At 32.3% G+C, this 15,427-nt stretch overlaps 1 protein-coding gene and 1 long non-coding RNA gene across 5 annotated transcripts in view; one reads left to right on the top strand and one right to left on the bottom strand.

Moving 5' to 3' along the window:
• Positions 1 to 8,724, top strand: part of LOC111085232 — a 13,383-nt gene extending 4,659 nt beyond the window's left edge. Inside the window, exons 2-4 of the long non-coding RNA XR_002610060.1 lie at positions 1,633 to 1,641; positions 8,670 to 8,678; positions 8,714 to 8,724. This is a non-coding gene — a long non-coding RNA (uncharacterized LOC111085232). The remainder of the gene's footprint in view (positions 1 to 1,632; positions 1,642 to 8,669; positions 8,679 to 8,713) is intronic.
• Positions 1 to 15,427, bottom strand: part of LOC106457041 (protein dimmed-like) — a 122,211-nt gene that overhangs the window by 26,097 nt on the left and 80,687 nt on the right. Inside the window, exons 3-4 of one of the 4 annotated variants that reach the window (XM_022382850.1) lie at positions 8,303 to 8,439; positions 715 to 834 (exon numbers count right to left, since the gene is read on the bottom strand). The exons of 2 other annotated variants lie outside the window; for them this stretch is intronic. The gene's annotated coding sequence lies outside the window, so the exon portion shown is untranslated. The remainder of the gene's footprint in view (positions 1 to 714; positions 835 to 8,302; positions 8,440 to 15,427) is intronic. One more of the 4 variants, XM_022382849.1, reaches the window with a different exon arrangement.

The following is a 15,427-nucleotide window of genomic DNA, read 5'->3' as shown; positions in this document are numbered from 1 at the left end:
AATTAGGGACGGCTAGCGCAGATAGCCCTCGTGTAGCTTTGCGCGAAACTTAAAAAACAAACAAACTTGTGAATCTATATATCAAAACATAGATGTTTTTGTTCTCATCTTTTACAAATAATTTCGGTAAGTATTTGATTGTTTTATAATGGACTAGTACAAAAGTTAAATAACTTTGAGCTAATACTTTTCTTCAAAAGGATGTTGCACGTAGTTAGTAAGCAAAACAAAATGCTCGAAATGGCTTTAGCTTTCAAAAGAGCCCCTTAGTCAACAGAAGCTGCTGGCTAAGAAGAAACATTAACCTTCTAAAAATCTGAACCTTTCAAGTCGTTTTTTATCGCTGTGTTCTGTTAGTCAGCAGTACCATCGTATTCAAAGTGGTTGTCGATATTTAATGGTTTATATATTTTATTGTAACCATAAAACACTACGCTACAACTTTTTGCAGTTTGGTTTGTCTTATTGTAAAAATACGCCAAGAAACATTCCAGTTCCATAAGGGAGTACAACCTGATGAGACGTCTCTGCTCAAAACCTCATTTATAAAAAATGAAATCAATAAATTTAAAAGCTTTGTTTCTTGGCAGTTTTAGTGATTAATTAGTGTCCATACTTTAATAAAAACCGTGACAGCATAAGAAGGTCGTTACAAATTTCACTCTTAAAAGAGGACATGGACTTTAAATTATTTCTCTAAATTTAAAAATTTACCTAGAAATCTGATTCTTCTTTCACGAGAGACTTCGTATTAACTTGCTGTATTTAGAGCTGTATTAATCATTAGGTGGCGCAACGCAGCGTAGTCCACACTACAAAAGATCCTCGTTAGTCCTAGAAAGATTAATAATGAAGAGTGATGTAATAACAAAAAATGACCCACTCTTAATTAATAAAAATATAACACCTTAGAATCGTATCAAGTCATACAGTTTTTCTTGGTGCGTTTATAATACCGAAGCTAATATCAGTTGATCCATTTATATTTGATAATAACTATCATTGACATTTAATAAGTAAAATACGAGCATATAATAAGACATTTATACAGTCCACGCGTATTTTGCCATCAGCAGTTAAACCAAACTTTCACGTATATTGAAAACTTAAAGCACTGTTTGATGGTATGAATACTGTGCTAAATTCATCTATACATAATTGTATAATTATTCAACTATCATATATGTTGATTAATTCATGAACAATATATATATATTCTAGAGAAATAGAATTATAATAAGACAATCACGTATGTCCCCATCAAGAATCGTATAAATAATTTCAAATATTTTTAATAACAGATAATAATTGTTTCGTTTGAAACAGTTTCATTTATAATTAAATCTTTACAGAAGTTATAATCATTTCGAGAAAGTAGAGGTGCATTTTTATCCATGCGCTTTTTCTGTTTACTATCCTGAAAAATATTAGAATGCAATGTCCTGTCAAATATATTAGAATGCAATGTCCTGCCAAAAATATTAGAATTCCTACTAAAATAAAGAAATTGTAAAGTACACTGTCCAAATATGCTGTAGCAGCACAGATCTGAATAACTGCTGTTAATATTATTCTCAACTAATACAGGGTTCTGGTGCAACTTGCGTTTCTATTATTGCTGAAAAAACACAGGCAATTGATGTAACTAGATGGCTGAAGTTTGAACTTTATTTTAAGATCCAAGCTTTGAGCAGGCCATTCCAATACATAACTTTGTTACTCTGAAACCAGGCCAAAGTTTTACGTGCTTTGTGGTTAGGAGAATTATTCAGCTTTCAAAAAACACTAACGTGCTAACCAAAACATTATTTCATGGCCCCTGCTATGTCTTTATTTAAGATATTGTGATATTTACGGGTATTTAATTCTGCAGATGTCCTTCACAGATAGGCCACATGCATAGTCTGCAGACCTTAGCTCATACAATACACACTCCTTACAGTCTTTCATGTAAAAACACTATCACAGCCAAACTGCTTATTTTCTTGCCTCTATACCTATATCTATCCTTCTTTTATAAAATATAATAACGCAACTGTCATCATTCCTCCAAAATTGCGAACAATCATCAGGTGTAGCTGCTAATGAGCTTCACAACAAACAAAAGTGTGTTGAACATTCGTTATGATTTTGTACGTGCTGTTTGCACATTTCATCACTTCCAATGAACTCAGGTTCATGGATAACATACTGCACAGGCCTAACAGTGACTTTCAATTCTCATATAACCACACCATATACAGTAAGTTCTCCGTGAGGTAATGACAATGAAGTTTATTGCAGAATTTCACAACTTAAAAGAATTAATGTGTGAAACGCTCCAACTGTTCTTTCGCCAGTATGCGTTATGTTTTTTACGATCCACCATCATAAAAATAATCTCATACACATTAACTCCCGCACAAACAATAACTGCCAGTATTTTACGTATCTATTTTCAATATTAACAGCAATCTATGTGTTAATTTCTATCATAATTCCGGTTGCGTGTTGGCAATTAAATATGCAGTACCAGGTATGTGTCTCAGTCTAACAAGGAAATTAGACTAATTTTACTATAAAAACCTATGTGAAATAGAACAATCGTTGGCAAAATATTAACCTTTTTCACTATGTTAAATCTACGCTTTGTTTTAGGTATATTATCATGACTTAATTACATATTAACTACACGGCGTCATTGAATGTAAATGAAGCAGTCGTATTTCACTGACACTTGCTCATATAATGATAAAATTATTTTTCACACCTATTTCAAATCATCAAATATTGTTTCAATTGAGCTAATTGTACTGAATAACTAATAAAGTGTTAACATCTTTTGAATAAGTTTTAACTTATCTAAAGCCGAGAAGAACAAAATTAGGAATTCAGAATCAATCAGTGAAAAGTGAGAACAAATTATATAATGTAAATAAAACTCGGCAGAATATTTCTCGAAACTTTGGAGAATGTGATTCTAAGAATATCAAAAGATGTTGCTTCTATTGAAGTACAAAAACAGGAATGAACGTCCAATGAAAACATCCAAACAGAAAGTTAGTGTATTTCAATGAATTTCAATATCAGATCTATTCAAAACATCTACAGAAAACAAATACGCGAGAAAAAAGGATAAACGTGCAATAAAAACCAGTAAGAAACTCGTTCAAAGATAATTTAAAAAATAAAAGTGGAATCCAAAAGCTGCAACCTAAACATTTTATATTTCATGCTTGAAAATCTTCAAGCATTGGAACCCTATAAAGGATCACTACAATTGAAAAAGACAATTGTGATATTGTGTTATGTATTGTCAAATCAAAGATTTGTGTTTTGGAGACTATTAGAAAAGGTTTTGGTGGTAAAACGTAACCATAAAAAGTGAGAATTTTTTTTTTATGCTGTAAAGGTGCGAAATATTGTGGAAATTAATGGCATTCTGAATAAGAAGTAGTGTCAGATCATCCAGTTTTGCAACACCCAATGGGTGAAGTATAACTGACGATAGCTTTTAATATGAGAAGGAAGATTTTCAAAACCATATTGCTCTGCTGAATAAAACGTATTTGGAGAAAAAAAAGGATTGTGATGTAAGAGCTATAAAATGAATGTCTTAAAATCCCGATTTCTATGCAGTTTAAAATGTGTAGCACCAGTAGGAACGTAATGTTACAAAAGAAACTTCAACTAACCTACTGTAAAAGATACAACTGCCGTTAAGTTGTTTTTATAACGTACCGTAACTTAAGGAGGGAAATAATGGAGGTTAATACACTTAAAATATGAAAGCACCCACGACCGATTGATATATCCGTATGATATTCACGACCGATTGATATAGCCGTATGATATCCACGACCGATTGATATAGCCGTATGATATCCACGACCGATTGATATAGCCGTATGATATCCACGACCGATTGATATAGCCGTATGATATCCACGACCGATTGATATAGCCGTATGATACCCACGACCGACTGATATAGCCGTATGATATCCACGACCGATTGATATAGCCGTATGATTAAAGACTAGAGAAAAACTATTACATATTGATATTTCAATTAGTTGTGTTCAATTATGAATTTCTTATACCTATTTTTATTACAATAAGTACGAATATCATGTAAATAAAAAAACTGTTTGCAGCAACTTTTCACCAAAAATTGAGTGTTGCTATCTGAAACTATCACTTTTCCTAGTATGACATAAACACACACAGTAAATACTTTAAATGATAACATAAAATGTTTTATTATGAGATAAGTCGATTTACTTAAAGCTGTTGCACATTTTTACAAAGTGTGATAACACAAAGCTATCAGTTTTAGTTAGTTTATCTGATATGACCACTGCTACTCAAGCTAGTATACGTAATTTTGGTTAGGTTACATATACCTAGAAAGAAACAGAAGAAACTGTCCATTTTAAACTTTTATTATAATTGTAGTCACAATTACATTGGTTTGTAATTATTACTCATCTCCTGAAGTGTGTAAATATGTTTATTACCACTTATTTGTGACCATAAACATAAATAATATATATATATATATATACCAGATCAGCACTAACGAAGGTCAATTGCACTTTATAAAAATGATTAAATATGCTAATACAGTAGCGTTTTACCACCTGATGCAAGCTGTTGAACTTTAGATATATATTTCAACAGTGAAATACCGACAGGGATAGACTTATAGTTGGATAATTATGTCTAAGTCCTTTCTGAGGTGCACGGCATGGCCAGGTGGTTAGGGCACTCGACTCGAAATCTGAGGGTCGCGAGTTCTAATCCCCGTCCCACCAAACATGCTCGCCCTTAAAGCCGTGGAGGCGTTATAATGTGACGGTCAATCCCACTATTCGTTGGTAAAAGAGTAGCCCAAGAGTTGGCGGTGGGTGGTGATGACTAGCTGCCTTCCTTCTAGTCTTACACTGCTAAATTAGGGACGGCTAGCGCAGATAGCTCTTTTGTAGCTTTGCGCGAAATTCAAAACAAATTTTTCTGAGGATTGTTTGTTCACTTGAACAATACCTTATGAACGCAATGGGTTGTGACATAGTTGCTTTTAATTTCGAGCTGACCGAGCTAATTTCGGTCAGTCCTGGTCCTGGACTCACGGTTTAGCTTAATCGCTACACTTAAACCATCACATTCACAACCACATCAAGAACATTTCAAGCATGTTTCATTGCTACATCGTTTTACTTTGCATTTACAAGTGAACTTCTCCATGTGGGCTCCCATGGTCTCGGATAGGGTGACAGGTCCGGTCCAATGACCTAAACCACGAAAACAGTGCCAAACGTCTTATTTTTGTCTAATCAAAACAACCCCAAACTCTCCGGAATGACGTGTATTTTTGGATCCACATCAAAATGCTGGGCTTGTTCGTGTGGCAAGTTTAAAAACAGAATAAGAATGTTCATTAATTTAAACAGAAAATACGCGAATTTCATTTCTAAGAATTATTTATATTATATTGAGGATAGTTTTTGTTTGCTGTTGTAGTTTTCAAATCTGATGAAAGTAATAATATAAAATGAACAAAAAACAAGTAAAGACAATAAATACAATTAAACAACGAGATAGATAAGTCCAATAACAATCTAAGTAAAAGTACGTTATTGAAAATTGGTTCACTGGCTGAAACGTAGACATCCTCAATATCGCCCCCCCCCCGGTGGCACAGCGGAATGTCTGCGGACCTACAACGTTAGAATCTGGGTTTCGATACCCGTGGTGGGCAGAGCATATATAGCCCATTGTGTAGCTTTGTGCTTAATTACAAACAAACAAATCCTCAATATCATATCTACTTTAGTCGCTTACACCAGATTCAATTTTATTACTCATCAGGATCTTTACCAACCCACCCTCAAATTGAAATTATTTTAGGCGGGATTAGAGTAAATTAATCTATAAGACCTTGGGCATAGTCAAATATATCAATCGAAAGAGTTTGACCTCCTGAATCGAAAACTGAAATTAGATCCCAAATCGATCAAGCGGTGACGGATCTATGAGCTAAAGGTTTGTACTTGAAAAAAAAAAAAAGAAACTCAGAGCCGTGCTATGAGCTACTATGCCGCGGCTAAAAAAACAACATAGAGTCAAGAAAAGTGTTTTTCTACAAGTTTTTAGATATATAATAATTTGTTTCCTTCTCCTATGCTAAAGCTTTTTACTTAAAGTGTAATTATTCGTACTTAGCATACATTTCAGCATCTAGGGGTGTTTTATTGGTTATAAACGCAGCTAGATATAGCGATTAGCAAATAATACGTTGACGCCAACTAATGTGGCTGAATGAGTTTGTTCACTTCGAATCGTAGCCACTCATTAAGTCTGGCCTAAAATATTTTATTTAAAGAATATAACATATATGTTTATTAAATTTAATGGTTTGACATAGTTGATTTTACAAAGTGTAACGAATTTGTTATTATATACTTATTTTAATATCGACGTTTGTTTATATTAAATTTATATTTAGAAATATACATAGCTTATACTGTTAAATATGTATTGTGAACCTCCCGCCTATTCTCCAAAATTGTAGAAGATTCTCGAGAGTAAGAATCAACAATATATGGATGTACGTAATCGCTTAAATTTCGCTTAGTATTATTACGTAAAACTGAAATTTCTAGAACGCCTCCACACACTTATAAATATAAACAACGCGTCGCCCCAAAAAGATAGTATCTGTTATTAATCCGCTATAGTCAGTGTGCTATAAACTTTGGAAACTATAACTGTGATTGTTCAGATATTTGACCAAGAATCTTTACAAAGTTTGAACATTACAAATCATTTAACTTCAGTGGATTCTCATGGGACATTAGTATTTTTATGAAAACATTATATAAATTCATCGTGGAGAGCTCAGCGTGTGTGATTGGTAAATAACGAAGGACAAAGCTAGCTAACTTTCCGTTAAGCGAATCGTACCTACATCAACTCGTAATTAACTCGCTCAGATAAGACACCAAGAAAGTTCCAGACTAGAAAGAAGCCGTCCCTAATTTAGCAGTGTACGACTAGAGAAAAGGCAGCTAGTCATCACCACCCACCGCCAACTATTGGGCTACTCTTTTACCAAGGAATAGTGAGATTAACCATCACGTTATAACGCCCCCATGGCTGAAAGGGCGAGCATGTTTGGTGTGACGGGGATTGCGAGTTGAGCGTCCTAACCACCTGGCCATGCCGGGCCCGTTACTTCTCTAAACTGACTAAAGTATTTCTCAAACGCCGGTCGGCAGACGAGTACCGGTCCGCAACGTGTATTGGTTGTTGAAAACACTGACACTTACTAACGTTTCTTTCAATATTTGATGATTAAAAATTGCCTAAGTCTACGTTTTCTTTTTTTTCGAAATATATATTTTTTTAATATCGTACTATTTTACCTATGTAATTAACAGATATTTTAATTGGAATGAAGGTCCCCGAAAAGGTTTTTCAAATTTTACTAGTCTGTGATTACCAAAAGTCTGGGAACCACTGGTCTAGAACACACTTTTTCGACATATGAACTGTATTATGTGCTATCTTTCTAAGACTTAAACCATAATATTCCCCATCACTAGCATTATAGATATAAAACTTGAAAGACTATATTCAAAGATAATTTGTTCAAAGACTAAACTTCAAACTATATTATTATTTATTACTTATAAATATCCATGTTAACCAAAAAGGCGAAGAAAATGAATACGTTCTATAATAACGTACAATCTTATTATTATCTAATTTTCAGCAGACAAGTATATATATATATATATACGCAAAAAGTGAAGTTTGGAGCCAGTAAACCAAGACTTGATAATAAACCATCTCACAAAACAACAAAGTATGTTATCATGTCTTTTTACATTTAATATCAACTGATGTTTTAAAAAATATATACACCTTGATTTATTTTCGAAATCAGTCCATAACCGATGATGTGAATCAAAAGTATTATTTAATAAATAAAGCATTTTTTCTTGTGATTTTATCGCATTATTTCCAGAAAAAAAAACATTATGAGGCTGATTTTAAATATAAAATACACTGTAAGATAGAATGTAAAAACATTCTGTTAAACATGATTTTTTTTCCATTCTGTGTTTTATGTGTAATCAATAAGTAACATTTTTTTGGCTTTATATTTTCAAATACATTTGATAAATGGAACTGGGCTGATTGCATTAGCTGTTGCTATGGGGATGAAAGGGGGAGCTACGAAAACAAAAAAGTTTTCTTCATTTTGTTTTGCTTTGTTTTCTCTAAGAAGTAATGGATAAATTAGCGTTCACTTTACCTTGTTTCAGTGGTCGTCTTCTGAAAGGCCAGAAACTAAAATATTTCACTGTAGTAGTTGAATGACATTAGGTCAGACAGGTTTCTACAAAAATCCAAGTCTGTTTTTCATGTAGTTCAGATTCACAAGAGTCAGCACTGTAATACAAAAGGGTGAGAGTTGGTTCTGTGGTATATCTTTGGATTTCGGAGTCAATGAGCCGTGTTTGAATCCGTGTGATACCGCAAAATAGTCCCCGTATTTAAGCTGTGGGTGCATTATTAGAATGATAATCAACCCCTAGACTAGAGGGTAAGGTGGGTGGTACAATGCTGCTGACTAGCTGTCTTTCCTCTGGTCGGTAGTTCAAAACTAGAAACGGTGGCAGATAGCCTTAGTAACTTTGCCATAAATTCAAAATACATATACAAGAATGTAATTATTAAAACGAAGGAATATACCTTTATCCAAGCAGAAAACTACTCATTATCTGTATTTACAATAATTGATTATAAAAATGTCAGTAACCTCGTGCTTAGTAAAATGAAATGCTTAAAAAAATATCTTCAATTAAATACTATTTACTCACAAGAAACTGATAATTTAAACTGAGATACATCATTCAGTTGCATTGTAACTTTAGTTTCTATTCTTTATTAAAGGAAAATAAACAGATTGCCAAGATACTTTTTTTTTCTGGAGTTATAAAAGGTAACTTTTCTGGTTACTGCCCCCTAGTCCTAGTTCTCTGCATTTGGAAGTCAATATCGAATATTTCTAGCATGTATGTTTAGTAAATATAGCTTAGGTGATATTAGTTAAGATAGAAATAAGTATTACAATTGTAAGAATATAAAAACTAGCTTACATGTGGTGATTTAAGATATCATATCCTATTTGAAACTATACGTAACACATGGTTGCATGATTTTGATGTGGAACTTTACTTAATTTATTATTGCTCACAATCTATTGATGTTAGAGTTGCTCTCTAGACTGGAATTAGTTCTTTGTTTGTGAAATTAATATACAATGATAGCTAATTCTATATCTAATATTACTTATTAAATATCTCATCATATTTTTCACATGTAATATCGTTTTCTGAAACAATAAGTGTGTTTCGGATATTTGCATTACGCTGTACAAGGTTACGTCGTTTTTGGTCAGCGCAAAGTTACACAGTAGGCCATCTTCACTGTGTTTGCCCTTTGAATACGGAGTTATACCATTGTTATCCTTGACCACAATTCTTATAAAGCACCCATGATTTCGAAGTACGGAGCTCGATTTTGCGACGCGAAACATGGACCCTCGTATTCACACTCCGGTAAGATAACCACTTCCAGCCCGTTTTGAAATGATTTGTCTCATGTAAATTGCGGGTGACTTACAACTCACTTATAAATAAGCTCAATAGTTTTCGAATACAACGCTGTATGTTAACGCTTAATAGCCTTTGTTTAAATTTAATCAAAAAAATAGTTGATCGCTCTTCAGTTGTTTTTCTATTTGTTTGTTCATAAGCGCAAAGCTAAACAATGGGCTATCTGCGCTGTGCCTTCCGCTGCTACCAAACCCATATATTTAGTGTTATAATTCCTCAAGGTTACTGTTGAGCTACCGAGAAGTATGATCATCAGAAATTATATAGCTGCTAGTTCTTCGCCAATATTGGCAGAAACTCACTTGTCAGTGCAAGTTTTTCTCTGCTGATGGACATTTCTTTTGGATGGTGGCTTGGCGGTTAAGGCGCTCGGCTAGCAATATGAGGGTCGGGATTTTGAATTTCTGTCTCTAAACATTCTTGCCATTTCAGCCGTGGAGGTGTTTTAATGTGACGTTCAATCCCATTATTCGTTGGTAAAAGAGTAGCCCAAGAGTTGGCGGTAGGTGGTGTTGACTAGTTGCCTTCCCTCTAGTCTATCACTGCTAAATTAGGGACGGCTAGCGCAGATAGCCCTCATATAGACAGCTTTTGGATGCATTATATAAGAATAGTCAATGTTTTGATCTTTAAGGTTATGTGGTTTTTTGTGGAAGATTAAATAATGACTTTTATGAACATACAGTATTTGAGAATTTAAAAAGTAACTAATAAATCAGTTATAATCATGCTGATAAATAAAATGTAGCAAGCTTCAGGTTAGAAAACGTCTCAAAGAATGTGAATATCAACAGACGGAAACCAAAACCAGAAGACTATGAAAAAGATTGTAAACCGAGTTATCTGTCAGATAGTGTTATAGGAAGACGAAACCATAGCTTAAAGTGTTAGAACAAGTTTAATTTCGCATTAATATAAAGTTTCTGTTTCAATAAAAAAAAGATCGAATGAAAATTTTGTGCATTTTTTGTATGTGTGTGCGCGCGTAGGACGTTAACACATTTATGATACGCTTCTTCTCTCTGAGATCTTTTATTAGGTTTTCTGTTCTGACTCATCCCATCAGAAATACACTTATTCGCAATATCTATGCAAATGATTTACTAGCAACTCTTGCAGCAAAAACTTTTTGTGAAATATTATAATTGAATTATAATACATCATTAAATACGGAAGAACAATGCTAATTACCGGATAGCTGAGTGGAGAAGAAAAATTGTTATTATGTTATTTTTAAAAGATGGCGGTATAATATAGTACTTTTACATAGCTTGTAATTTATGCAGAGGTAGTATGCTCACTATAGATTTCTTTTGATAAGGTAATCCTTTTAATTAAACCAACAATATACATGCAATAGCTTAGTTAGCAAACATAGAATATTGTAGATTTAGCCTACACAAACAGATTACACAAAAATGTAAATAATTATTGCTTTCTGTGTTTCAAGAATTAAGTTCATCTCTTTTGCAAACATTAAAATATTTATAATTTTCTGTATATATAGATGTATGTTTTTTGAAAATAAGATTAGCCCTTTTCTATCAATGTTGTTTTCAATGTAAAGAGATTTGAATAAAACACATCCATTATTATTATTATTACACTGGATAAACATAGTGATGTTCTTAATAGTAGTTTTTATATATTAGAACTACACAACTACAGTTGCAAAGTATTAAACAAACTAATGCCAGATATTCCTAATGTATTTAGAAAATATACAATATTTTGCACATAATAATGATACTTATAACATGAGAGTTTTTGTGTGCAATAATTAAGCTTGATGTAAAAAACAAGAAAATAATAAACAGTATCTCGTAATTTGAAAGTTTACCACAGTTTATAATCCCTAATAGAAAATATTACTCTATGGAGAACTCAAATTAACAATAAATGTTAATTATTTTTGTGAATCAATATTTATGTTTTGTGAACTGTAACAGTTTTATCAAAGAAAATCGCTAGGAGGAAAACGCGTTACATTCGGAAACGTGTTTATTTCCAGCTTCTAGATTATTAAATGCTTTTCGACATATCTACTTCAAGTTGAACAAATATAGACTACTAAAGTTCCTAGTTAAACTGCAATCAGATATCTGAAGTTAGGCAAATTAAAGAGCTAAAAGGATTCAAAGGCTCTTACACTCATCCCTGAACACCATAGTCTGTGGTTGTATTTAACCATCTGAGAGATACTATGTAATTATTCATTGGTCGCGTTATCGTGTATAGTTTCTGTTTTGAAGAAGGATCTATTGAGGTTGTCTGATGTATTGATTAATCAATAAGAAATCAATAAACGACTGGGAGAATGTATTTCGCTAATTGTTTAAATAGTGATAATAATCCAATATTTTTATAATGGGGAAAACGCAGCGGACTTGTTTGTTAATATAAAGTTTTAGTAATTTCATTAATAAACTTCAATATACTCGTATGTTAAAACACTTAATACTTGAACAGTCTCAATGACATATCTAGTCTAGCCATAGATTTCATTCCACGAAAATCTTCTCTTACAACCAAACGTTTAAAACAGATATTGCCAAAAAGGAAGCATTTACAGAGTGAAAGTCGCCACTAAAAATCACATAACATGCCCGATTGTTTTACAGGACATGGCAATCAACGTAAGAGCCATAAATCAATGTTAAAATGTCGAATTATCCCATACAAAGTTTATTATAAAACCAAACCTTTCAATTTTCTCTCATTTGTTTAAATAATTCCTCGTTTCGCACTACTTAGTTGCCACATATGCGTTTAGTTTTCTATTGATATTAGACGTGTAATTCTTCCCGTCATTTGACATTATGACACTCGATTTCATCTTTATTTCCAAGATTAGGAATTATTAAAAATGTAATATTAGCTTTGTGTTTCGCACAATAAGAGTATCCTAAAATATTATTTATTTTATTCTACGCATAATAACGAGGATTCTTGTACAGACACTAATCAAGAAACCATTCTTGCAAACAATGGTAATTTAGACATAGCAACATAGTAGGCTACGCTAAGGTGTTCTTCACCTACTTCATGAACATAATATCTCAGTGTTTAATATTTCGATAAGTCTCGTCCATCAATACCTTATATTTTCTGTTCAGGCCTAATTCTATTATGTTTGAATTTTAGATACCTTTTAATTAACAATGTAGCCACAATAAGGAAACTAATAACTTTAAGATATCCATATTATGAATAATATGCTGGGAGAGAAGGATCTATTAACATTAAGCTCTACCTCGCTAAATAGATAAAAGATGGGTAGGAAATATGGATTTATTTACACTCATCTAATCTGGTAATCACAGGGCTATAAAACTAGTTCTGGAGATTTTGTTTGTTTATTTTAGCTACACAATGTATCTATGTATATTCAAAACCTCTTACAAGCATTCAAATTTGACAGAAAATATGATGAGGTGGTTTCTGGTGGTCAGTATCTTGAACCTGAGCTCTAAGTTTCGCTTTTTTATTATTACTATTTATGTCTGTTATAACTTATATGTAGCTCCGATGATGTATTAATATTTATGATAAATTAAAAAAACTTGGACAATACATAACAGTACATAATAGTAATAGGTCATAATAAAATGTTTAACTCTCTATACCTGAGGTAGTAAAGACTAATTTGATGTAAAGGTTATTTTAATATACATATGTGTGTGTGCGTAGTTGTATTTCATTTTCTTTGTATGCAGAATTTGTGTGTTTGGTATTAAGCCAACAGTTGATCGATTTCAACTCGGTAGGCTAGCACTAAGCTGATTAGTAATGGAGGTTTACTTCAATAAATGTATACACGAACTGTTTGAACAATAAACGCATAAATATATGAATGTACATACATAAGTATATAAATATATGAGTGTACATACATAAGTATATAAATATATGAGTGTACATACATAAGTATATACATAAATATATGAGTGTACATACATAAGTATATACATAAATATATGAGTGTACATACATAAGTATATAAATATATGAGTGTACATACATAAGTATATACATAAATATATGAGTGTACATACATAAGTATATAAATTTCAGTTTGTTGAGTAGTATGAAATGTAAATCATATTTGTTTGTTGTTAACCGAATGTATTTCACTCAAGCACAAAGCTATGCAAGAGCTATCTGTGTTGTGTCCAACGCGAGTTCCGAAACCCGATTTTTAGTGTTATAAGTCTTCAAACTTACAACAGTGTATGTTCTGATGCCAGACAACTAGTTTACCGTTTACGAAGCACCTTGATTTAACGTTGATCTATCGCGAACTAGTCTAACCTAATTGCATTTGTTTTATTATTCAGCTAATAATAAATTGCTACTTTGTAATAATTACCTTTAATTATAATTTTTATTTATATTTCTCACTGATAATTGATAAATTGTGTTAAATGAACCCGTTTAAAATTGTAAACGTTTATTCATTTTATTCGTTTAATGTTACTGTGCTTAATGGTGTAAACAAAGAAACAATGAAATCAACAAGCTTAAAATATACGTGATAAAAACCAAGTTAGACTTCAAAGGTTATTTTTATTGTTTAAGTTACAAATAATATGGAGATTTTATCTACAGTCTCACGTAATATTATCACGAATATTATGCTCAATTCGTCCCTTTCATTAGTCTTACGAACCTTCATAGTCGATAAGTAACTGAAAATCGGCATTTTACATAGTCAAATATACATTTATTTTTACGTTTGTGTTTGTTTCTACATCGATACGCAAATATTTAACTGCGGGAACTGCTTTCATTAAATGTAATAAGTATAATTAGCTAAAAATCGATGCAATTATTTTAGGCTTAATGGTCACGGTATTTTTAAGGAATAGCTGTCTATGGGTAAACATTTACCCAGTTAGATCTAACTTAGATTTTTTTTTTTTTACAATAACAAGTATTACTTTTTCCCTTATTGTCTAGCCTTATTTAACTAGTTTCTAAACAAAGACAACATTTATATTGTGGCAACTATTGAATAATCTGATCAGTATTAGTCTGAAGTTCACTTTTTCATATAATTATTCCTAATACACTCGTCTCTGGGAGCTTAAAGAAAACGTTGAAAAGGCCCTAATGTTTGGTTCTGTTGTAGTATTCCATGATATGAATACTACTGACTTTTATATGAGAGATCTTATTAGTGAAAACTTGCATGAGTAAAAGTATTGTCAGCAATGTGGTAATATGAAAGAGATAGGTTACGTAATAAACTTGACTTTGTTATCAAAACATCTGTCTCCATATTAAAACATGGTCTTGAACTTATTTTCTAAATGTTACACCAATTACAAAAAAATATAATAATAATTATGCCTCATGACTGAATTGTTTATATATCCAGGATCAGAGGCAAAGGGCAGCCAAATTTATTTGAAAGCCCACTTTTGGAATTTAAATAGACTGATATTTCATTTGACGGTGTATCAGTTACTATGTAAATGAAATATTAGAAATATCCAAATGTGATGATAGTATTGATAACTTGAATAATAATAACGGAAGCATGTGACCAATTACCGATACTAAAAGTAAGATTTTCATCATATCATGTAACTAACTTAAAACATTTTTGTTAGGATAAGCCCTAGAAAAAATGTGATATCTCTAAAAGTCAGACAACACATTTAAGATTTGAAGATTGCGGGTTCATTAACATTTGCCCCCCAGTCTCACAGCGGAATGTCTGCGGACTTACAACGCTAGAAACTGGGTTTCGATAC

The sequence above is a fragment of the Limulus polyphemus genome, unplaced genomic scaffold, assembly GCF_000517525.1.
Source record: "Limulus polyphemus unplaced genomic scaffold, Limulus_polyphemus-2.1.2 Scaffold285, whole genome shotgun sequence".
Taxonomy (NCBI): domain Eukaryota; kingdom Metazoa; phylum Arthropoda; class Merostomata; order Xiphosura; family Limulidae; genus Limulus; species Limulus polyphemus.
This window is presented reverse-complemented; position numbering and strand designations above follow the sequence as displayed.